General features: G+C 32.1%; 2 pseudogenes; one reads left to right on the top strand and one right to left on the bottom strand.

Moving 5' to 3' along the window:
• Nucleotides 1–1,131: 1,131 nt before the first annotated feature.
• LOC128181270 (uncharacterized) lies at nucleotides 1,132–24,072 on the top strand (annotated as a pseudogene).
• LOC128181272 (uncharacterized) lies at nucleotides 14,451–15,806 on the bottom strand (annotated as a pseudogene).
• Nucleotides 24,073–27,448: the final 3,376 nt, after the last annotated feature.

Here is a 27,448-nt window from a genome sequence, read left to right as displayed (position 1 = left end):
GAAATACCACTTTGTAATTATTTGACTCAGTATTTGTTTGCACATTGTAAGATTAAGTTGATTCAGTTACGTTTTCGACATTATTGTTTTAAATAGGTTTCCAATTTTATCCGAAACATAAACATTTAATCTGCACTGACCTAGATAAACAATGTGATACACAAAATTTAAACCCGGGATGTAGAAGTTGCGAAAATGATTTGACAGCGGGTTAGTGTTGATTTTTTTGTGATATATGGATGCAATAATGTTTAAAATTTAGAAATAGTATGTCTGTTACGAAAATTCAGGGAAACTGGAGTCGAAACATGAGTCGAAGCGTAAACCGTCTTTGGTTCCGACATTTACACGTTTTCCAGAATCAAAACATGAGGGCTTGCGAAGAGAAGTGGATGTAGGCTATGCCTGTCCACTTCTCAAAAGAGAATAGCACTCTTTTAATCCGGAAGACCTTAATAATATAAAGAAAGGCCTCATGATGGAAACAGAAGACCCTAATATAACTTTTGAAAAAACTATAGCAAGTGAAGGGAATAGAAAAACACAATATACGACTTGTTACTCAAAATTTTAGGACAGTTGATTTTCATGTCAAACAAACTGAAAATTGTTTTCTTTTTATTTCATTTCCGCAAAAAAAAGTACAACATGACACAGCCATCGTTACACTGTAAAATTTTTAATCGCCGATACTTAGCTTACAATACAATATTTGGAGTCTAACTACATGTAGTGAGAAAGATATTTGAATTGTCATCAAGTAGCATTTAAAGATTTCAAAAAATTGTTGCATTTATAAATATAATTATGGTGTGTTATAAGTAACTACACTTGAATAGATTTTTCTTGTTAATCCCGTGATACCTTTAAGTTTATGATTAAAGTCAATGTGTTTGTGATCGATTAATAATAAACAAATATAGTCCTCAAAGTAACCATTTTGTACCTTAACTATATATAGATTCATTGCTCCAATATGGTAAATACTTGTAGCCAAGTTTTGTGCTGTTTTGAGATTGGTTTTTATTGCATAACTATCGACAGTAATAATCAGACAGGGCCCGACACATACTTCAGACTACCGAATGCAAATAAACTGATTGATAATTATCAGTACCGTTCCTCCATACATTTCAAGTTGAGACGATTTTACTTTAAGTACATGTAGGGTTGTCCAGATTGTTTGATGTCCGTGTCCTCGTTTTGAAGATGGAAAGAAAGTCCTGTTTAGATGCAACAAGACTAGAATATTTGATTATTGAATGACTCAAGGTGAGTTCTATGTTATGACATTGATTTTATAATATAGTTACTCTACAAAACGAAAGTAAAATATGGTTTATTTCATAATCCAGCTAAATTCTTTAACTATTCAATAACTGGATACAAATTCAAATTTTCTGTGGCTTTATAGATATATTTTAAAAATCTTTACAATAGAATCTGATTAAATTGCCTAAATTTTGCTACACACCTACCTAGGCTACAATTCAATATATCAGCATTTCGAATAAGTGATATCTCCTTCCAGAGATATACATCCTTGCTCCTACCAAGCCACTGATTAAGTGATATCACATACTTGATAAGGTGAAATCAATCATTATTGAGCAACTATTTAAAAAGGTTATGTCCTTTTTTTAAAAAATATGTGTTATCACATATTCAAATTAGTGGTATAACCTTTTTTGAAAATTGACATTTGAATTTGAAGAGATAATATCACCTTATTATTATTAATTTTGTAATGGTATTGCTTTTCGAATAGATGACATCACGTATAAAGATTAGGTGGTGTCACCTATTCGAATATAATATGATATCATCAATTCGAACTGAATAGTGAATCCTCAATTCGGAAAGGTGTTATCACCTGTTTGAAATGAATTTGTGATATTACCTATTCCAAAAGGTGCAAATTAATTAGAGTAAGCGATATCTACTTTTCGAATAATTGATATTAAATGGGAAACTTGGTTTTCCATCTAAATATACAACATCAATAATAGGAAATAGAATCAATTTTTGAAACTTTAAGTTAATAATTATAAGAAGATATATATGAATAATAAAATAGTTCTTCTTTTCCTCTCTCGAGTTGAACGCTCGCGTTGATAGGTGAGCATATTTACATTTTCAATTTTAGACCTACTATGATTTTAATAATCAACAAATGAAAGTACCAAACAGTCTTCATCGGCAATGTCCTATCCTATAGAGAGGAAATTTGCATCATTGGAAACGATGTTTGATATTTTTCATTGATGCTTACACCTTAATGATAGAAAAAAAACCCCGCAAATGTAGATTGACGAATCGGTAATTTCATGACCTTTCAGATATTTTTTTGTGATAAAGAGCATCTCCTTTCTGTTGATACTAAACAACCCCTTATAAACATGTGCGTTTTTACAAATTTTGCAACCGAGTTGTAAAAAGTGATTTGAAATACCCCAAATTGCTGTGTACAATAACAATATCATTGTCTATCAATTTACTTTATAATTAAGTTTAAAACAAAGTTTAAAATGCCGTTGTAAATCTGATTTGACGAGAAGGTGGTATGGGGCACCTCCATATTGTGACGTACTATCTAGCAAAAAATATCGAATGTAAATTTAATAGATATTTTCTCAAAATTATCACATAACAGCGTAGCGCAATATGTGTTAGAGTGTTTACTTCGAATCCAGAAGTCATGCCTTTGAGTCCCATCGGGCACTTTAAAATGTTTACCTTTCTAAAAGTTTTAAAACCTTTTTTGGTTAAATATTGTAATTTTTTTTGTCCCATACGACCTTAAATGGTCGACCGTAATAATGATATCGATCATAATTACAATATCAAATTTGATAACGATTATTTTATATCAGTTTGACTAAATATCAACCATGTAATCGAAATGTAGATTAAGAATTGTGGCATATAATCGTGATAAAATATCATCGATTTATGTATATTAAGATAATCTCCTTTGAATACTTGATAACAACTGTATCGACGGTATTGATCCAACCTGAAAACGAGTTGTTGACAATAAGAATGTTGATTTTCTTGCTGAGAGTGTCACATGTTTATCATTTGAAATATACAATGAAATATTTGTTAAGAAAATAGAAATAACACCTAGCTTGGTATTACTTTTTGGATAAGGAATCATATTTTGAAGATTATGAGGTAATCAATTATAATGGACATGATAAATCAAATCCAATGACTATATGGTAGATTTGAATACGCCCCGACCGCAATAATTACCTCATAAGATTCAAAATAGAACAAGTCCTTATTACTTACATTTATATGATTTTCTGCAATTTTACGATTCAAATTAAAATCAGTGACATTTTTAAATCATTTTCATTTCATATAATTATGCAAATCCTGCTTGCGCTCCAACATTACGTTTGCGTCATTGATAAACTGTATTAAACTTTACGTTACAAATGATTCGTTGTGTTATCACAGCAAAATCCGATGGAAAATGAAAATATCAAAGACTAAACTTTAAAGTCAACCCATGTTTCATTTGCATTTTAATTAGCTCTAATATATCTGTACTAAACATTTTTTTTTAAATTTAAAACAGTTACTTTGCGAAAGGAAGAATACATTTATGAAACAAATCATGCACCAACCACATACATAGAAGTTAAGTGCAATGGCTTATTCGGAGTACTCTAGGATATACCTGCCAGATAAGGAGACTGGAAATCCGGGTACATTTATTGTAATTATATAAAAAAAAGAAAGAATAGTCTACATCTTCTGAAAAGACTTTATTTAGAATATATAACGCTGAATTCTTGTGTTTGTTTTGACAGAGGCAGCCATGATAAAAGTGACCAATATTCCGGATGGAACTTCCAAGGATGCTTTGCTGTTTTTCTATGAGAATCGTCGGAAAAGTGGTGGTGGATCGGTAGAAGACTTGGAGTATGACCCAGATACAAAGTCAGCTGTTATTACTTTTGAAGAGCCTGAAGGTTGGATTTCATACACTTAAGCAACGATTTGAAACATCTTTAATTTTATGCAAATTCTAGAAAATAGGACAATCAACACATCTTATAGAAATTAAAATTAATGTTAAACTAGTTTTAAATCATGAAAGTTTTCACGATTGTTTAAAAAATTATTTATAACTTAGTATAGGTATTCCAAACTGTAAAATGAGTAGAACCATATGGTTTACAAAGAAGGTAACTCATCTAAATAATTCAAAATATACAACAATATTAATTTTTTGTTCAATTCTTAATGTAAATTGGGTTAAGGTACTTTCAGCCTATTGTTTTCATAGATTTATGAACTTAACCGATTGTGATTTGCAGCTTTATAGAAACTGACAAGGCTGAAATGTATATGATCAAGTTTTATCCCGTTTATCGATCGACCGAAACATTCACCAAACGAACAAAGATCACGGACCGCACGAAATAATTATGATGATGTCAAGACTCATATTCCCATATAAGACATCTTGATTATACCTTTTTTTAACTTACTGATGTACCCTAAAAATAATTTAGTTACTTTTATACCTACTCTTTACGATCAACTCATTAATTTGTCAAAAGAAAGATGTAAATTCTTTGATGACCCGGGTTATGACGGTAGCGATCATCGCAGAAAAATTAACATAACCCATTAACTCAACCCACTAAAGTGGGTTAAGTATTTTTATGTATCTTTCTGCGATGTTGCTATCCTGCATGAATCATCTATGGAAGCAATTTATTGTTAAATTAGTCTGTATCGTACTGGAAGCAAAATAGGAAGGTGTGCATCTACCTACAGCTGCGTCTACCGGTTTTGAAAATCCAGACGCCTTACGCCATGAGTTAATCAAAGTACTGAAAGTACTGAAAAGCGCTAAGCCGGGAAGAAAATTTTAAAAATATATCGATCGATATGAAAATACATGTAAAGAATCATATTGTTCGTTATTGAGAAAAATGCACTTAATATATAAAATCGAAATTTCAAATTTACAATTATATAACAATCTGCCTTAAAGCTTGTTTAAAAAGATATTGCTTGATTTTAAAATTTTAGCAATTTCTGGAAATTGAGATCATTTGTAGTAATTTTATAATGATATTGCTTGTTAGTTTTAAACAGATTTCGCTACTGTTTAGCAGAGCTACAGAGTGCATGTTTCTTGTAAAATTAGATTGTCGCCAGTAACAACGATCAAATGATGATTAATATTTATTTATGTTTATTAGCTAATTTTCATAATTTCTTTGTTTTTACACCTGACAACTTCCAAACAAAAAAAGATGAACACTAAAAAATACAGTGACAAATTACGATACCAATATTATTGCAAAATAAAAAGCCAAAAAGTTTTGACAAAAGTAAGATAATACTAATCGCATTAAGGATCTTCCTTACAGGGAATGCTACTTATTCTTTAAAATATAAGCTTTGGTATTCGAACAATATTTCCGCCTTATTTAATAATACACCATGCAAAGACCCCTAATGAATAAACATTACCAGATGTTAGAATATCAAAATGGAGTCGCTTAATTCTTTTCATTTAAGCATCAACTAGACGGTCTCTTCTGTGGTATATTTTAGGGTATATCATTGAATTTAATGAAGTTTAGCTCACAGCTCATCAGACGTAAAAAGTATCGTGTTTTTAACAAGTATTATTAAAAGGATGTTGTCATGGACGCCTATGCAGATGTCACAACAGTATTTCACCGTAGGTTCACGTCAAAACCTATCTGAGGCAAAACCATTCGAATTCTTCTTCAAAATTGGGCCGTTTTCGACTGCGACAGGGGCTACCTTTTTATGAAATGAAAAAAATACCGATATGTGTAAGATGTCTGACTATTCACGATTTGTAATAATGCGAGCTAGGTCATTTTTGTGATGTGTGTTGTTTTTAATGGGAAGAGGGGTGATAGGTTCTTGGCTTGTGGTCTTGTGGTTTTCAAGCACACGTGTAACTTCGACGTAAACAAACTCTCGTTCCTTGCTGGATGTACCTGTGTTTTGCTACTAAATTGTAGAAGCTTTGATTTAAAAAACATCAAAAGGATTTTCGCAGAAGTTTGTAACTTGTATCTAAAGATGCGCATTTATGGTAGGGATATATAGTAAACTTTAATACTGTAGTGACACCTGCAATACATACAAGGTCTGCCGGAAAGGCCCGAGAAGTTGCCATTGGATGGAAGAACTGTTTTCACCAGCGTATCAGAGGTCGTATTAAAGAAAACTCGTAGCCATGTAATAGGGCACGGGTTCTGTTTAGAAAAAAGTGAACTCAGAAAACTTTCAGTTTTTTTCCGACGTTATCAAGCAATATTAAATCGGCAAGGTTTCATTTCATATATGCTAATATAATGGGTACAGTTATCACATAATACGCGAATTTATTTAAATATCTAATAGTTACATGTATATTTAATTCATAGCAATGTTGAATCTTACAAATCACTTTCAATTTTTACTAAGTGTTTTTATTACTGCGTAATTTGTCCATACTGCACATAAATTAGATCATTAATAAAATCATATTTGCAAATTAAACGAGGTTAGCTGGTATCACTTTATAAAGATTATTACATATATTTACAGTAGTATTTCAAGTAACTCGACAGTTATTTTTTTTTTTTATAAATAATAATCAAATCATTGGTTTTGGAAAATTATAATATTACATATCAATGCAAATTGATAGAAAAATATTCCTGAAATATTGCATACAGAAAACGAAGCCTAAAATAATGTTAATAAAAAGCAGCACAAATTATCGTGGAAAAGGTGTTAATCAAAATATTTTGTATAAAAAATTCTGCATTTTTATTTAAAACATGGTGTTCATAACTATAACATATTAGATTTAAAACACTCAAAACCTATTGATGTAGAATCATTCCAATTATTAATAAACACCTAAAACACAACCTAATGCATATAAAATCCATTTTTTTCTCGAAATAAATCATCATGATATGGCTTTTGGAGCACCCGTATCTGATATATAATAATGACATTTAAATCAAACTTATTGTTAATTTAATATTTGTAGAACAAATGCATCTGCATGCAGGATAACTTCAATTTAAATAAGTTCTCCCTACTGCAAACTTACGATATTTCAAGAATACGTCATCTCCAGGGTACGACCTCTCCAGCATCCGCCAGTAGGTGGCGGTATATAGGAAACGCGAAAACGAAAGTGGAAGTAGGTTTAGAAATCTGGCGACAAAAAAGCGCTGCAGCTATGCTTAGCGCTTTAAAAAAAGGTTATTTTTTCTGCAATGCTAGCTACCGTCTAACCCGAAAATAACATGCGCCAAAGAAATCATTTAATTGCTTTATGTACATTTAAAAGTTAAAGTATGTAAACTATTATTGTTGTCGGTTGAAACGTAACACATAAGTACAGTCAATTTTCCATACACATATATATGAATGTTGCCATGATAACAACAACTACTTTGATGTATGAGGTTAGTCCTTGCAAGTCCAAATTTTGGTTCTAATCGATGAAGAAATAATCCACGCAAACATACACATCAAAAGTATTTTTAACGACTGAAAACGGCGTTTTTAAGTGCAAAAAGATCGAATCATTGATTAGGTGATGAAATTGTTAACATTTCCTTTATATTAGTTTAAATTTTATTCATTTTAAATATATTTTTATGTATTTGATGCCATATTTTCATTTAGATAAAAAAAATAAAGAAAAGGAAAATATGTTTATCTGTAAATTGCACTTTCAGTGCAGAAAGGTCATGTTAAATCCACTGTAGCGCCAAAAGAACATTATAGACCCCAAATTTTTATTTTGAGTTTTGGTTAAGCTGTGAGTTTAGAATTTTGAAAAAATACTTTAGAAAAAAAACCTTAAAGACTCAACCTTCTTAACTGCAGATGCGAATATATGTATTCCAACGCCGACAGCTAGGTCATTTTATTGAATCACGGAGATTTATATGACACGCCAAATTCACAAAATGAGCAAAACATAGTTTCAGAATTGAAAAACTAGGTTTATTGATTATTATCTCTTGTTAACGAACCACAATCTATAATTATAACGATTAATCAACTTTTTCATTTGTAAACCTTATTTGATGCTTGTAAACTATAGTTTACGAATGCAAAGCACTGTTAAGTATACTTTACTTTCGTTAACTATAATATTAAGACTTGTTAATTATAGTTTTACAATCGTGACACTATATATATCAGAGACATTTAAATTATGTTTTGGGACCACAATAGTTAATTTTTTGTTAATTATACATGTAGTTTACACGTCTAAAACATAGATGGACGCGTTAACTATGATTTAGAAATATGAAATATAGATTTAAAGCGCTAAATAAAAAAATAAAATGATAAATTAGGTGTGTCAAATGCCATTTATAGTTTACTTACCCTAAATTATTATTAACTGTGAACTATAGTTTAAAAACCTTAAATTACAGTTAACGATTCGGTTATTGTAGTGTTCATCCGTTAAGCTATGGTTAAAGCTTGTATTTTATATAATGCTATTCTAAGTTCATTTGTCTGTAAACAACGTTAACAGTTTAGATTTTGCCGATAAATATAGAATCACATCTGTTATTTACATTCGTTAACTATACTTTAGAGTTGTTAATCATAGTTTCACAATCGTGAAATTATTTTTATCAGATAAACTTTGTTTTGCAATTGCAAATGGTTGTTTTCAGATTTCTAAAACATAGATTATCGCGCAAGCTGTGGTTTACAGCATCATTATGAAGGAAATAAATCCTCATGAATTCTTTAAAAAAGGTTTGAAATTACAAATGGTCGACGTTAATACATTGAAATTTTAAAAAAATATAACTGTAGAATCGTGCATTACATTTATTGTGGGCCAATTTTTGTGGAATGCATTAATTTAATTTTTTAGGTTTGTTTGGACGTAATTTCGTATATTTTCTTAAACGTTTAAATAACACGAATTTATTACCCTTTATATTAATTCGTGAATATAAGCACCTACGAATTCCACGTAAATTGAGCCACCACGAAATCTAATGATATCTTAATACCCGACGCAACAAAGTTTTGAGGAGTGTTTGTGAGCTGTTCTTCCAACCGTCCGCCCATCAGTAAGTCAGTATGTCAGCCCGTTATCATTTTTTCTGTAAGCGCAACTCCTCTTAAAATCGGGAAAACTTTGCAGGTATTTGAACAGAAGTGTTGATGTGGATAATATGTGTACTAGGAATTTCATTATTTTCTGTGAATTTTTGTTCCCTTAAAATAGAATGTTGGCCATATTTTGAATATATTAATGAACTGTATGTAAGCACAACTCCTATCAAACCGTTGCATGGAATTAATTGAAACTTTGTAGGCATTTAGAACACAATGTGTAGATATGCTTATTACCAGGAAATGTTAGATTCAATATTTTTCTGTGAATTACAGCTCTTTTAACTTTTTATTTTGGCCTTATATTGAATATAGTAATGGACAGTATGTAAGCGCACCTCATATCAAACTGCTGCATGGACATTTAACTAGATAAACTTTGTAGGTATTTAGGACATAATAATGTGAAGATCTATGTATACCAGGAAGTTCCGATGCCATTTTTTTAAAAGACAAATAAAAATGTGTGTAAATCTCAGGAAGACTTGAGCTGATGATTATTTACGAGTTATGTTCTCATTCAATGCAAACTTTGCCATTTATTGATATATATGTTTTAAAAAATACAAAGGAAAAAATGTGCGTATTTGTTTATTATTCCCACTATCAAATTATTTAGTGTATTTAATGCATAATCTGCCATTCATTATGTAAATTATTGTCAAATAATGGGGGAGCGTGGGCGAGTTTTGTGAGCTTACTTACTTTTTCTTTGATTTTATAATAAAAAATGCTAAATGGTTGTATAAATTTTATATCTGAGTGATCCTATTTTTATAATTAAAGCTGTGAAGAGAGTGATTGGAAAATCACCACTTCTTTTTAACGGAGTCCAAATTGGTGTAGAAGAATTCCGCCCAGATGTTAGAGTTGAAGACTATTCAGAAGAAGCTGGCGAAGACTCGGAAAACATCCTGGAAGTTAGAGGCGTGTCTTCGAAGACAAGTGAGGATACAGTGATGATGTACTTTGAAAACACTCGTCGATCGGGGGCGGAGAAATAAAGAGCATGAAAGAAGATGATGGGGTGTTTTACATCAGATTTGAAGATGAACGTGGTAGGTTTTTATTACAAACTGGAATTTTAAGTATATGTTGCCAGTATGTTGGCATGTATGTGTATTTAGCTTGAGAATTATTTATAATTTTCTCTCCGATGCAAATAGAAATGAACCAATAGATTTATATTAAAAAAAAACCATATTTTTTTAAAAAGTCAATATTTACATTGGAAAATGTCGTAACATGTGATACAATCTCCCCCATAATCAAGTTGATAAGAGGGAGATTCTACAACTTGGTATGTTCGAAAGGTTAACAGGTAAGCGTTCGATATATATATATATATATATATATATATATATATATATATATATATATATATATATATATATATATATATATATATATATAAAGCAAACTTAAATTGCAGACTATGAATGAAATGATACATTTTCAAGGTATATATTATTTATAAAATCACCTTTAAAGAGATATTAAAGCTTATTTTCCCCATCTTGGTTATTTCCCTCTTAAACACAAATTGATAAAAGAATAGAAATTGTGCACATACCTAAAGTTAAGATCTTTTTGCTGCAATGATAAGCGTGTTAAAGATTATTCCTGTAATTTAAAATTGAAATGTTTCAAATTATATTTACACCACAAGTCAAATCTTTAGAAATTCGTGGTCTTTTCACACTCTTGCAGAGGCAACTGAAATGTTATATTCGAAGCGCTTCGCTGTTGATCGAAATGCTTAGCCAGCAAAATCTACTGTCTGGACCGTCCAAAATTAATAATTTAATGGTAAATTGAGAATTTTTAATTTTTACAAAGCATTATTTTTGCAAAGTTCATACTTTTAACTTTGCAACGAAATTCATATAAGATCATTTCATGGTATTTGCTCAAAATGGGATGTAGCGTTTCTTCTATATAAATATTTCATCTCCGTAATTTTTGAAAATTATATTTTTTAAATTAATTGTTTGATCACTCTCTATTATCGAATCATACGTTCTGCAAAAGAAAAAGAACGACAATTTTGCAATATTGATATCAAATAACATAACATTAGGGATTTTCAAGCAGAGGCGAAGATGAAAAAGTTCGGTGTTCAATGTATTATGAATCATTATTTATGCATGTATTCATAACTATTAAAATATTTTACCTTTTTGTAACTTATTTGTTTTTTGTATTACATATAAGAACGCGAATATGTAACATTCACAAAGTAGTTTTAGTCCTGTATTTGATATTGCAAAGCCTTCATATATACTCCTAACCTTTTAATATTTTTTACCTTAAAATTTGAATTTTTTTTTTATTCATTTAATTCTCCCAGAAATGACGCATCCGTCTATCGGTACTTCCAGTACATGTACTTTGATCAATGCATGCAATACTTACTAAAAATTTCAAATGGGGAACCAAAATTCTACCGTTATTAAAGGGGCATGGTCACGATTTTGGACAAATTCTATTTCTATTATCTACAATGCTTTTGGAATGCCTTTTCAATGACCAAATGAAATTTGAGAGTCATTAGTACAGTTTAAAGCACGACACAGGGCTCACGTGTTTGTCATGTAAACAAGGCTCGTGCCCTGTTTTTGTTTACATTAGTTCAATTAACCAATTAACCGGCTAAAGTTCTTTTTCAGCTGATTTCCCCATCTTTTTATTTGTTTTAAGCATATATAAACAGATTCTAACGTTTACTACATTCATTTAAGGTTCAACGTTCAAAATGTAAACAAAAGCTTTGTTTACATAGCAAAGAAGAGTAAGCTCTTTAACTTACTTAACTTAGCGAGTGACACTCAAATGTTGGTTGCCTATTACAAATGTTGGTTGCCTATTAAAGATGTCTTGATGAAGCATTGTAAACATTAAAATTGAAATAATAACTTTTGACCAAAATCGTGATTACGCCCCTTTAACGGTTTTGCGACGAGTTTATCGACAATCTCATGGATTCTGTGTAAGAGGTTTTTTATCCGTTTGCTCCTCTTTACCAATGATCGTTGAGTTATAACATTGGCATGATGCTTGTATCTGAAATAAATATATTTCAAATTAGCTATTATTTAACCGCACAATATAGACGTTTATCTCATTATTCAATAATGAAACATAAACTTTTTTGTATTGCATATTTGTTTCAAGATTCGTCAACTGTCTTTGATTTAGTACTATCAGCCGGTGCTATCTATTTCATAAATTGGTTTTCACTGAATAATTTTGGAATAGTTGAGCAAATTAAGTCTCAAAATGGGGTAGATCTCTTTATGAATGAATGTATTCTACATTTTTTTTTGTAAAAAAAACCCTCTTTTACAGATATTAGAAATGCTCTGAAAAAAACCAGCACAAGATTGACGGAACACAAGTTGAATTTAATTTGATTTGAGTCTATATTTCATGACTAATTATCACTTTATTTTTACTTAATACTAACCTAATCAAACTCTTTTACAGCTATTGAAAAGGTTATACATAAAAAGCACAAGATTGATGGAACAGCCATTGAAGTGTGCCGGTATATTCCAACCCCTCCACCAAAGCCAGTGCCAATGTACTCCAACAAAGTCTTTATAACAAACATCAATGCAACCACAACAAAGCGTGGACTGAAATACTTTTTAGAGGATAAAATCAACGTGACACCTGTCAGTATTGAGTATGGAGAGCTGGATGGGACAGCTGTCGTCACGTTTGAGGAAGATATAGGTAAGTTGGGTAATAGTTATTCTACAATTTTTAATAATCCGATTCGAAAGCGTGCGCCGTCGTCAGCAGGTTCGTTGTTGTTCGTTATGTTTATACGATTTTCAGTGCTGTTCAAGTGAGTAATGTGACCCAGGGACCTTTAATGGTAAAATTACAAATAAATTGTCATTTCTGAACCTCCCATCTTATGTTTTTTATAAAATCCTGTGATAGAATTCTTTGCAAAAGTTCAAATCAACCTCATGAGATCATATAATTGATATTAAATGTAACTTGTAGCTATCATGTTTTTACAGTTTGATTATAAACCATTCCAACTTATGTAATCCGGGTGCAAGCAAAGGACCTTATTTTGTTTTACAGATTTTGAAAAACTACAACTGGCTTGTAAGAAGAGAACTTTAGACAAATCTCACCTTGAAATATTTCGAGTTCCTATTACAAACTGTGCCATTGTACGAAACATCTCAGAAGTGACATCTCGAGATACACTTGAATTTTACTTCGACAATGAAAAAAGAAGTGGTGTCAGCGGGGTGTTGGATGTTGAAATGCTAGATGGGTTCTGTCTGGTGTATTTTGAGGAACCGGAAGGTGATTATATTTCTAACAATATTCTGTGGTATAAATTTGAAATATCTATTATTCAGGAATAGGCCACCAGTTGACCACTTGAAAAATACAAATATTACAAATAGTAATTATGAATAAAAAAAAGATCTGCACTTACTAAACAAAGTATAGTTTTCAGATAGTCAGTAGAGATATCTTGAGTTGTGTACTACTTCATTACTTGATTTGACGAGTAAAAGCAAACATTTTAAAGGTTGTCTGGGAGACCTCCATTTTATATAATGACGTAAACACAGTATACATCCTATCGAAATAAACAATCATATCAATTATAATTATATATTTTTGCCCCAAAACTTTTACTTTAAAGTGTAGCGCAATTTGTTAGAGCGTTAACCACAAATTGTAAGTCTTGAATTAGTATCCGCTGGGATTTTTAGAGTTTTTCACCTTTCGAAATTTTTTTAAAACTTCCTTTTGGTCAAGTAAAATTTGAAAATTCTTAAATGGAGAAATTATTTTGATTATAATTTACTTTTATTGCATAAAAATCGACAGTTGCTATATCCTTCTTACAGTGGCCATATGCATTACTGTAAACTTTATACAGTAGAACCATTGCACCATAATATGTAAAGAAAATCAATGATCATTCTACATGCTTTAATGTTTTAATTTTTTCTTTATTAGGTTATAATTTTTATTTGTTTGTTGTAATTTTACAAGACGCTAAAATCAATTGTATCAAGACCCTGTGCATTTTCTCTCGTTGTGGCTGTTCAATAAATCATGATACCTTGAGGAGGCGGAGCTACCATTTGTACAATAACTTCCAGTGTCGGGAAGTTATTGTATAGGTACTTCCACCTTTATACATGAAAACAAAATCCAAGAACATCAATTAATTAGCTTGAAAAATTGTCTTACAAGCAACAACAACAAAAAAAGAAAAAGAAAAAAAAAACAAAAAAAACCGAATTTTTAGAAATTAAGAGAATGTACAATTTCTCAGACTTTTCAAAAATTGAAAGAAATATTACAGTTTTGAAAATACTGTCCATTTTTGGCATTAGATATGTCAGAACCAAAGGAGCGTAATGTTTTTGTTGGACGACACGGCAGGTCGGTATCAGTTTCCATGTCGTCCTCGCGCTTTCTTTTCTCCAAGGAATTTGCCACCCCAGGAATAGGTTCCAATACTGCAGACACCTTCTTAAGAATATCGTCGCACGGTTGTTTGTATTTTCTTACTGCCTTATCTGAGTGATGACCCGTCCTCCTCATTATCTCTTGTTCGTCCACCCCTGCCATGTATTATTGTGTTGCGCAGGTGCATTTACCGGAGTGTTTACTGTAATTTCCCTCCAATCCAGCCTTTTTGCAGATCACTTTCATCATTGATTTCAGTTTGTTCACACCGACGAGTTGGTTTCCATATTTTGGCGGGCTTCCTTGCAACGGGTGTCGATAGAATGACCCCCACCCCATTATCCAGACCATCCAAATACATTTTATAGTAGTCCGCGATACAACGCACACCTAAGCTGGAAGAAAAAACAAAATTCTTTGAAACAAAATCAAAATAAGTGACATGTAATATCGATAAATGAGTTGATAGTTAATCAGATCATATCGAAACCTCAATTTCTTTACACAATCTTTCAACACGTGCAGATATACAAACTCCCCGGGGTTGGTGTCCCGTAGTAGATAATTGTGTTGTCGGGAAGGGGGGGGGGGGGGTGTCGAGGCCTTCTCTTTGCAACTTCTACCGTCAATTTTAAAATTTAAAATTCTCTAGGGGGTAGAGGGTCGGGTCAAAACAAAAATAGGGCATTTACCACTATACAACTATTTTACTATTTATAAATGAGTCATTGATTTACTTAGATAAATGGATTATTTTTAATGTTAACTTACCAGCTGAACTGTGATGTCGTATGCGCTTATTTGTTAGCTGCATTTGCGCCAAACCGCCCTTGTACGTCTTGCTGGCACGCCCGATGAATTCTACATATTTTCCGGAGTTGTCAGTCCCAAGAACAAACTGACTACACTCAAGTTCGTGGTGTTCGTCATCTCCACGTAAACCAAAGAGTTTGCAGTTGTAATAGAACATGGTATGCTGAAGAGTTTCCGAATCTTTATCGCCGAATATTCCTTTGTTCCACATGCTTTCTTCATCCTGCGGCATGATGGGCTCCGCTTGTTTTATCGATGTTCCAAAACCGCGCTTCAAGAGGTCTTTCATCTTGCTATCGAGAATTTTCCGGAACTCACTAAATCTACAGTCATTGTTGTCCAAGATGTTTTTGTCAAAGACGTTTTTGTCCTTAAAGGGGCATGGTCACGATTTTGGTCAAATCTTATTTTTATGTTTTTATTATTTACAATGCTTTAGAAATGCATTTCTAATGATCAAATTAAATTTGAGAGTCATTCGTATAGTTATAAGCAAGATACAGGGCTCACAATTCTTTGTCATGTAAACAAGGCTCGTGCCCTGTTTTTGTTTACATAGGTCCAATATACAAGTAAAAATCGTTTTCCAGGTTATTTGTCTATCTTTTTATTTATTTAAAGGATAGATAAACAGTTCCTAACGTTTAACACATTCGTTTTAGGTTTAAAACTGAAATTTTTACTTAAACGTTCAAAATGTAAACAAACGCTTTGTTTACAAAGTGAAGAATTTCAAGCTCTGTAACTCGCTTATAACTCAAAAAATGAAACTCAAATTGCGGTTGCCCATTAGAATTGCCTTTCTGAAGCATTGTAAATATTAAAATCGGAAAAATGATTTTTGACCAAAATCGTGACCATGCCCCTTTAAGATGGCGCAATAATCCACAGGTAATAAGGTATAGGGATCGAGGTGGGTATTCGACGCCGTCTTTCCTACGGGTTTCCATGATGAACCGTCCAAGGTAAAAGTTCAGCCGCTCCGCAGTCATCACGTGCAAAAACGGAATCTTCAAAGACCCTCAAAGCCCATGCAGTTTTTTTTGGTGTTTGCATTTTCAGTTGATGTGATTAGCTTGGAAATATCCTCATCCGTCGCAGGTTCTCCGAAACGGGTATCGTCATTCTCATTGGGTTCCAATTTTGCAGCTGGTAGTTTCGGGGCACAATCCGTCGTTTCTGGGCAAGCATTATGATAATCCATTGCAAATAAACCGAACTCAGCACCCCCTTTCGTGTCCGTATTTACATCAACATCGCGGCTAAATATTTGGCACAAACCTTCGGAAATATCATGTTCCTGCTCTATTTCTTCACAAACTTGTGATAGTTGAATGTCTTCATCTGTTATAATATCTCCGCATAAAAAGTCGAGATCGCCCAGGTCTATCGTCAACAAGCTCTGTTGATCCTCCATGTCCATCTTCGTCCGGTTTTAGGCTAATAATGACTCAAATTGATCGGGATTTGATGCACGTGATCTGCCGAAAATGATACATTTGGCGGCATTTTAGTCACGGAATATTTCGAAGGTCTTCGGCTACAATGAATTAACTAGATGCTGAAGCGGGAAAATTCACCGGAATATACGAATGTTGTCGATCATTTCGCGGGCAATGTTACGGATATTTTTTTTTTCGCGGGCATATAATTCGAAAGATTTGATTGGTCCTTGATACAAGCCAGTAAAAGTACATTTCATCTCGTAAATCATGGATTCCCAAGAGGGCGGAGACTCGTTTGCTGCGTAAACTCGTCACCGCCCTTCTGGGTATCCATGATATACTCGATAAAATGTACTTTAACTATAACTTATTAAATGTGCATAAATTGTTTACTAGCGCTTATCTAATGGTTACAGTGTAGAATTACTTTTTTCCAGCCGTGGATGTTGTGTGCAGAAGACCTCATCGGATAGATGAACAGGATCTAGATGTTGAAATATATTATGAATGCCTTAGGCAAGTTGAGCCATTTAAACTCCCTTCACCATTGGTGATATCTGACTCTGATCCGAAGAAGTTACATTTCCTCATTAAATCCCAATCAAAACAACAGGCATTAGAAACACAACTGAATGCTGTTTATGAGAAGCCTATTTGGCCTAAAGAGACAATAACAAGTTCTTTTACCGTAAAATGCACCTTGACCCCTGAAACAAAAGATTGCCGCAAGCTTGCCCGAACCTGGGAAACAAATGTGAAAGAGAGCATCACCATATTTTTTAATCAACTAAATGCAGGTAATCATGCACACATTTATAAAGAGAAAAAATGTTGCTTCTGAAGGAGCTAAAATCTCTGAATATCAGTAATTAAGCCAGGCTGTTTTGTAAAAGAAAATGATATCATAAAATTATGTGACTAATTACAAGCAGGCAGTTACAGATGTGTTCAAACATCTGTGTAATATTGTACTCGAAATAAATACTGACAACAGTAACTTCAAAAGGCGAGATATATTACAGTCTGTTTTCTACGGTTACGGTTACTAAAGCTGAAGGATGAACGTGTTAGTACCCATTATTGCAGAAAAATACTCAGTTTTCTCAATTACTCTCTTCATGTAAGCTATCATGTAAAAAATTCCAGGCAAATCTCTGCACAGTTCATTTATTAAATTTGAGGAATAATTTCTATTTTATTCAATGTCCCTGCGGCCACATGCACACAAACAGGGGAACAAATACTTCACATTTCTCGGGACAAATGATTGAAAATAAAAATTGCATTGTTTATTTATTAGAGGCTTTTTGCCTGACGTCATGACGTCAGGCATATCTACGGTTTAAAAGTTGCCTTCTCCAAAACAGTGCAGACAATGGGAGCAAGCAATATCAAGATTTTTCTCAAAGAAGATCAACCGATGCTTGTTTAATGTGTCAGCATTTACATTCATTATTGATAAGAATGTTATATGGGATATAATAACGTCAGTGAGCAAGAGTTTTCAAGTAAAAGGGCTGTTCACCATTCACGTGTGTATATCCTGATTTAAAAAATAGATTAGCCATATTTGAATGGTGGAAAGGGGGGGGGGGGGGGTCATCGCAACAAGTTGTTACATATTGTCTATTACGGTACAATGTAAATAATAATTGATGATGGATTATCACCCTTACCAAAGAATCATCAGTTTGGATGAAAACAAATATATATTCATATAGCTGGAATGTTTACTAGACAAACTATTAAATCGCTGAAGTAGGGTGTGACCCGATTTTCGATCAATTGGGCGATTTCATTCATCTCCAAAGGGGCACAAAACTTGCGTGTCTTACTAAATGTACATTAATACTACATTAAACAATTGCTAGTCAAGTGTATTAATTTCGATAGATTTCTTCCACAACATTCGATCCAAAGTATAATCTATGTAGTTGTTAAAAATAAATGTCAAAAGATTCATTTGACCCCCTCCCAATAGATCTATGCCAATGGATGAGTTCATTTAAATCATCGGATCGATATCTCAGCGGTTGCGTGATTGGTAAAGCATGACTTCGCGCCAAAATGTCTCATGCTTGAATATCCTTTCCCATTTCCTATGGTTGGAAATTTAGTGAAATAATTTAATTTCAAGTGATATACATGTACATGCACTAGAATTTATGACCAGCAGCGAAAAATTAAAATTCATTTCTTATAAGCTAGCCTAATTGAAACATGCATGCTTCCATTGAATAAATTTGTTTAGTCTGGCAAGCTTTTTGGAAAGCTATTATTTGTTAAAAATAAGTTTTAGTGCGTCCAGTAAAAGAAATAATGTGTGTGAAAGTTAATAGCAACGCCTCTGATTTACACCGCAAGTGCGTGTGAATAAATCTTTGATCCGCCTCAGGTTGCAAACAAAATGGCGTTTGACAAGCAAGCAGACGCTCGGTTTTCTTTCTTAAATATTGTGTAGTAGAATTGGTATCTTGCTTATTTTTGTCAAATATCATAACACGGAGGTAAATATTCCTCGAATTTGGAACTAAACAAAAAAATGCCCTATCATCAAAGAGGATTACAAGTCAAACATTCATTCGCACGGATACAATTGAGATACGTTTTCATAGGCTTACCTCCAAGTTCCAAGATGTTCGAAGTAAATTTTCTTAATTCCCAACTCTTATAGTGTCTTAAAAACTGTATTATTTATTCATTTTGGTTTGTAGCTAAAAACAACGAATAGATAGCGGAAATCTTGCTGTTTTTATAACAATCGACAATAATGGGAACTCGGCAATAATGGGTACTCGCACGTTATATTCATGTACTTTGTTCAGTTTCCAAAGTGATTTGGTGTTTGTTTTTTGTTTTGATTTAGTTTTTGTTTGTTTGTTTTTGTTTTTGTTTTTTTTTAACGTCAGATAGGTGCTTACTTTTAATAAATTGTATCTCTTTAAAATGATGGACCCACTCTGCATTAACCGCCCGCATCTATCTTTTTAAAAATCACCTGCTTATTGTTTGTTTACTGTGCTAAAATGGTTTCCCCCGCAATATCTCATATCTGTTATATGTTGTTCGTAAATTGGGCAAAGTTAAACACTGATTTTTTTAGCATTTTAAATTATCAACTAAAGCCAAACTATACAAAAGTATTTGACTTAAAAAAATAAAAACTATATTTATTTAAACAAATCAAAGTTCTGAAAGTACTTAAACCGGGTTCCTTTTTTGTTGCTAAGTACTTGACTAGAAAAATATTTTAACAGATCAAAATACCAAAAGTACTGAAATATGGAACAATTTTTGTTGTCAAACAAGATCGCATAGTTTTGGTAACCATTAAGCGGTTTTTTTTATCAAATCAAAAAATTTGACGTTTTGCGTGTTCAAAATAATAAAAATTGATCATTCACCTTTTAATAAAAAGCTACGAACTTGACAAGTAAACTTTGTTGTTTTGAACATAATGACACTGTGTGAACGGCATGATAAATTGCCGTTTTCTCTTTTCTCCTAAATTTAACTGGAACACTGATCAAGTGTAGAACTTATCCAATACGAGTTACATTAGAAATACCTGTTTATAATATCTAAGGAAGTTCAAATTTAATCGTAATCTTATTATAATAAAGCTACATAGCAAGTTTAAAATCAATTCATGAAACAATAACAAAAAAAGGCAAGGAAAAAAGTTTAGATAGACAGGCAGTCAGACGACGGTGACAGATGATATACATTTAGACTCCTCCGGTTTCATTGGTAGGGCACTTAGAATTAAAAGTCAACTGAATTTTCGAAATTTAAATTAAATTTAAATTGATACCGTTGAGAAATTGTTCGAGGTATTCCAAGTGACATCTGAACGAGAAATTATGTAAGATGTTGTTATTATAAATCTCTGTTAGAAATCTGTTTTCGTTTTGGGTTTTTTTTTTCGAGTAAAAAAAGATGTGTCAATTAAGAAATCTTCATTTTTCCTTTCTTTCATCTATTTCAATTTTAATATGGGAAAAAAGAATCGATTTCTTCTGTTTAAACAACTACAATAAATTTCAATAAGAATCCCAAACGCTGCTCTATTAGATTTAAGCATCTTTTAATTACAAAAAATCACAAAGAATGCAATGTTTTAGTCCATTAATGAAATCATTGTTTTATATGAAATTTTATTTAAAAAACCTATAGAACAATCATTGGGCTGTTAATATTGCTCAGTCGATATATTCAGAATTATTTATGTTTAATTGTGCAATATTGTTTTTAAGTTTTACTGGCAAGTAAAGCCTGATCTAGTATCAATAATGTCGGTTTTTAAAAATCAAAATCAATTTTTAAAATATCAATAATCGAGTTAACATTTATATTAAACACTTATTACTATAGTAGTTTGCAGTCCGAAACTCTAACTTTCTGCATATCAGGAAATGCCCTAAGACCGGCGTATACACAGTGTATTTGTTGATATCGTTAATTACAATGTACTATTGTTGATATTTTTCACATGATTGTACCACTAGGTCTTTTTTTTTGGATTTGGTTATTTTTGCATGAAAAAAAATGAAATATAATTTTTTTGATGAAAGTTTGGATTTTTAAGAATAAATATAATTTATAACAATAATTATAAGAGGGACATTGATTGTCTAATGATAGAAGTTCGAGTTGCCTTTCGTATTTGATACCATCAGAAGCGTGACACCTTTACATTCATTTTCGTATATTTCTTATTTCCCACGAGTATCTTATGGCATCCGGAATTTGCATTTTGATCACCGTTATTATTTAGATTTTATATTTTTAAGACGTGTAGTCAAAACGCAGCCTAGGATTTCGGAAGAACGTTTTTGTGACAGCTAAATGTAATATTTTCATGGCAATATTTTGTGTCCGAAGTGGAATTGCTTATGACGACGTAGACTTTACTATTCAGAATTCATTATTCTGCAATCCTCAATATGTGATAAGACTAAAAAAGCATCCTGTTACAAAAGAGTATCAATGATAAAAATAAGAATATTTGGAGAAAAATTATTATATACACGATCCTTTCTACTATATAGTCCTAATGTTTTGTACATGACTCCATTTTATTACTTATTAGGTTTGTTGCTGAATGTTTACAGAAATTTGTGGGGTCGGTAAAGTCCATAGAAGGCGAGACGGAGCCGAGCTTTTTATGGACTTAACCGACCCCACAAATTTCTGTAAACAGTCAGCAACAGACCTTATAAGAGTTTTGTTTTGTCGAGGACCTTAAGTTTAATATATAAACAAACAAAAGATAATATTAAGGAATTCATTTCCTAGGCTTATTCTTTACCCTTTTCAATTTTTTTTACCTTCTTCGTCAGTCGTCTGCGCAAATCTGGATGCCATTATAAGATCGTAATGTTACGTCACAGGCAAAGGGGGGTTATTCTTTATATTTTTGGGCTTATAAATTAAAGGTATGGTTGAACGTTTGTGTGAAAAATATCAGCTCAAATAACGTTGCGTTCACCATGTTCCCGTATAAATTTTGACGCCCATCGTGTAAAAAAAATTATAAGGCAATCACGTGACGCGATTCATCCAATGACTTCGAGGCATTCTAGTCCGAAGCAAAACAAATATGCTTTTATTATGGCTGATATTGCTCTGCTGGGTGAGTAAAGTGACCAATCGGCCACTTGTTGCGTATTTTAAAATGCCACATCAAAAGTTGAAATAAAAAAGTTTCCAAAATAAAATGAAACCCTTTGAATTAAGGAAGCATTATTTAAAATATCAATGTGTTTATCAAATTTAAGGCCTTTTATTGCGGTAGACGTAAAGCATTTAAAAGTAACATCGTTACTGTGAGTTATGAAAATAAAAGAAAGGTATTTAATACATTCCTAAATATATACACATGAAATTGAACAAAAGCGTTTTTCTTAGAATTTGGGCGAGTGTTTGCCAATTTGTTTAAGAATGTTAATTGAAGTAAGAACAACAACGAATGATTTTGTTTTGCCGCCTACGTTAGTGTTATTAAAAAGGTTGTCTATTTTTATTTTATTTTTATTAATGCAATTTAATGTGACAACATTGTTGTTTATTGTTTATTTCTATTAATGGAGAACTGAAATTGAATAGAAAGATCAGGTTAGAATAGAATTCTACAAGTAAATTCAACCAATATCAACATTATCAGAGCGTTGGTCCTATTGACATAACAAAGAACTATGTCTCTGGCTTATGACTTGAGATTTTAATTTTTGTTGAGAACTATAAAAACACTACCGTAGCAATAAAACATACAAATGAAAAAAAAAAGAAACTTTTCTACTCAAATTGCCACAATGTCTTTTTAACATTGAACTACAAACATGTTTTTTGAAAGTGTACAAACATTAATTTATAAACTGTTTTGTAGAACCAGATTCATCTAATCTAGCAATGTATCAACATTACATAGAATGCCAGACTTGTGGAAGATATTCCGAATTTTACTGCAATGCCTGTCATCAGCGGATGTGTGGAAATTGCAGGGATGAGCATCTAAAAAATCCTGATAATACCAAACACGAAGTATGCAATTACAAGGAAAGAAAATTGAAGTTATCATCTATTCCATGTAAATTACATCCCAGTCAGCTATTGGCTCTCTGCTGCAAAAAATGCCAACAAGCAATCTGCGCTCTATGTACAATAAAAGAGCATGAAGGACATGGGTTCTTGGATCTTGAAGAAGTATACACCAAGCACCATCAAATGCGTTTAGATCAAATTCGTAGAATTCGTGACGACATTATTCCGCAATGTCGTGTTCGTCTCAAAGAAGCAACGAATGCAAGAAATGATACAAAAGAAAACGTGGAATTGTTGAAAAGCATTATGAACGTGCAAGCATTTAAAATTAAGGAATTGGTTGACGCCATTTTGACTGAAAACGAGCAAAATTTACAGAAGTTTGAATCATCCGCTGTTAAAAAATTGGAAAACCAAGAGACCGCTTTAAATATCTATTTTACTCAGATGCAGACCTTGCTTGAATGTCATAATGAATCAATATCTTGCGCTAACCCTGTTGAATTTTTGTCCAAAATGAAAGAAATTGTAGATATTGATCCGATTCCTGAAATCTCTAAAATCAATCCATTAGTTTTTACCGATGGAAAGCTAAACAAGGATGAAATACGCAAACAGTTTGGGGCATTATCTTAATGTACATTTTATACATATATCAAGAGCAAATCAAAGTATGTTGAACAATTTATTAAACCTACACATGAAAATACTTTACAATTATTAAACACCAACAAAAGCACAACAAATAAATCTACTGACAAAGCATAGATTAAAAATCACACTAAATACAACATATTTGGCCTTCTCGGGGGCTACTCACATATAAAACTGAAAAACTCCTGGGTTGACACCATCAGGAAATTATTAGCTGTAACTTAAGAAACCCGGGTTGACACCGTCGGGTAAATAATGGTTCCCGGGTTGACACCATCGGGATTTAAAGAGTATTTCCCGGGTTGACACCATCGGGATTTAAGGAATGGTTCCCGGGTTGACACCATCGGGATTTAAGGGATGGAACCTGGGTTGACACCATCAGGTTTAAATGCAGGGACTCGGGTTGACACCAGCGGGTAGATATAACTAATTACATAATGCATAGAAATTTATCTGAATTGGGGGTAACCAGGCCCAGGCCAGTTTAAAAAAAAGAAAAGAAAAAAAAAATTTAAAATTTTTTACAATTAATTGTGAGAGCCCCAACGACTGCATTGAGAACAAATTAAAATACAAATGTCTTATCTAAAGCATACAAAAGGTGAAGCATGGGGATGGTGGGTGGGATAATTAAAAACACAATGCGTCTGCTTAGCTAGAGTCCGGACAAAGGAATGATGCTACAAGTAGTTACTGAAACTTAATACTGCTAAGATAAGAGAATCACGTGGTGGCTGACCACCAGAGATGTAGCTGCCCATTATGCAATGCATTACCTAATTTGGACATGGAATTTAGGTATCTGCAATAATTAGGGACCCACTGCCTGGTCTAAAAATAACTACTACAGAGTGACCAAGCTTGTTTGCATATTGCATAAGTGTAAAACAAATCCTACATTGTTGACTATAAAATAATATCCAGCAAATGACTGTTTAAACCTAAATACATGTAGACCACACATTACATGAAGAATGAAAATATACACATGAAAATTATTGTTTTATATGTATAAACAAAATTTTTTATACATAAAAAATAACATCATAAACGGAATTTTTTAAGATAATAAAATTAGCACTTTTTTGTATTTTTAATTGAACTATTTGTCATTTATGATGAATTGACACAATGATCATTAACCAACATTAACAACTAGGTTACACTTTTATTATACGATAAAAGAATAAAATAAAAAAATAACGAGTTGTGTTACTGGTGATTTTTATAATTAAATAAAACTGTGATTTGTCTTGCTGATACTTCCCCTTTATTATTTTTTTCCTTTCTAAAATATGTTCAAAGAGCGATCGAACTATTTTTATATCAGTAACAAACAAAAAATATGTTTAAATTATATTACACAAGACAAAATACGTCTTTCGGGAAAGGATTTTCTCTTTCACAATAAGAAAACTGAAAAGTATATTTTTGAAACATTGCATCATTTTGAAAGGGAAGATAAAAGCTGAAACATGGCTAGAATAGATTTCGAAAAATTATTTCATCGTCCATCGATACAGTATGTGTTCAAAATACTTTACCAGTATCAATTAAATGTATTTATTCTTACTTGCAATAAAACTGTTACAGAATTTAAACATGAATTTTAACTTCAATAAAAAAGGAATTTTTTTTCAATTCCTCTTTTATTGTCAATCCACATCACCTATTTGCGTGTTCTTTCTATCTTTTAAATGTACATTTGTATTACGTCAGTCTGACATGATGTTTAATTCACATATAATGAGCTCTTTCAAACATAATTCTCTTAAAGTTAATGGTTGATAAATCAATATCTGATATCCACTAGTCAATGAAAAAAATATATATTCTAGTTACGAAAATATCTGAATGCGACTTTATAAAAATGTCAACTACAATCAAACCCTGAAAACTCCGAGCGCTGATCATGTTTGTATTTTTTTCTACTAATAGTCTTTATTTGTTGATTTGAAGTTGGAATATAGAACCATTTATCAAGAGCTGGACTCTTTTGAGCTAAGACTACGCAATATATGCATTATTCACTCAAAACCAGCGTCATTTTTAACTTGTTTTGATGCAAGAAATTGATAGTTTTACCGAAAGTCCAAGGTCTTTTTAAAATGGTTCTAATTATTTATAAATGTTGTATTTAGTCACTTTGCAAGGTTTTTGTTGTTGCACATTTAACACCGGTGAACTGCTCAATCTGTCTATAATCTTTACGATCTTATATGATATTTGGTACTAGAATATATCAAATTGAATTTGTACTACATCTATATACATGTTAACGTTGGCATTATTGTTTCATCTCTCTCCTCGATATAGATAAAGGATATTTTTGACATATTCTCCAGCGAGTTGTTGATGAAAATGCATGCCATCTGAAACATTCTGATATGAAATTCTAATCTCCAAATGGAGATTTCTATTTTAAATTACAAGAATGCTGTGACACAAAGGTGAAAGTCTCGGGGTGTCGAGGACTCTTGATACGATAAGCGAGTAAGTCGAAACAGGTTTCTTTAATCCGCAATTAACCCCTTCACGGTAACTGCGGTACTGCTCTTTTGCAGGGCAAAATGACATAGTTTGGTGAAATATGACGTAACGTCAATTGTTTCATTTATGTCATTTAATTATCTACCTACTGAAATTTCGGCAAAGTATATCATTTTGCTCTGCAAGATAGCAGTAAATTAAATCAAAAGGAATACAATCATCAGGATTTACACAGTTACGAACATTTGCTGCATGTTAAGAAACTTGAAAACCAAGAAACGGCTGTTGACATCTTCGTTACTTAATAAAGTGCAGGTTATGTTGGAAGAATATAAAAATTAATTGCCTTCTGAAGATCTATCGACTCTTTGTCTGAATTGAATTATGCTCAAAATGTGAATTTGAAGCTTATTTCTGAAGTTCCAATAAATAAGTCCTGGAAACTCTTCTCGTGGAAACTGAGCAAGGAAAAAATACATGTACGTAAACAATTTGGGGTATTAACCAAACCGATAAAGAATCTGGGGGAATAAGCCGAGGCAAAAAACCACATAAGTTTATTAAAATAAAATAATATTTTATATCTAGCAAATTTCACTTTCGTTAGATTTATTAAACATATGTGATCATAAACATTCAGTGCTGCGATAACCCACAAAAAGTAACTTCACATTTAATTGATATTAAGACAACAAAATAGTTATATGCTAATTTGGCAACAAAAGGATATAGAAATCGGATGTTCAAATTATATTTTTTCATAGAGTGGGTCATCGTACCATTTTTTAAAGAACGAATATTGTTAACACATATTAACGTCTATCTTTTTCAATTTTCCAAAAAATGGTACGGAAACCCACTCTATGGTA

The sequence above is a fragment of the Crassostrea angulata genome, chromosome 4, assembly GCF_025612915.1.
Source record: "Crassostrea angulata isolate pt1a10 chromosome 4, ASM2561291v2, whole genome shotgun sequence".
NCBI lineage: Eukaryota > Metazoa > Mollusca > Bivalvia > Ostreida > Ostreidae > Magallana > Magallana angulata.
This window is presented reverse-complemented; position numbering and strand designations above follow the sequence as displayed.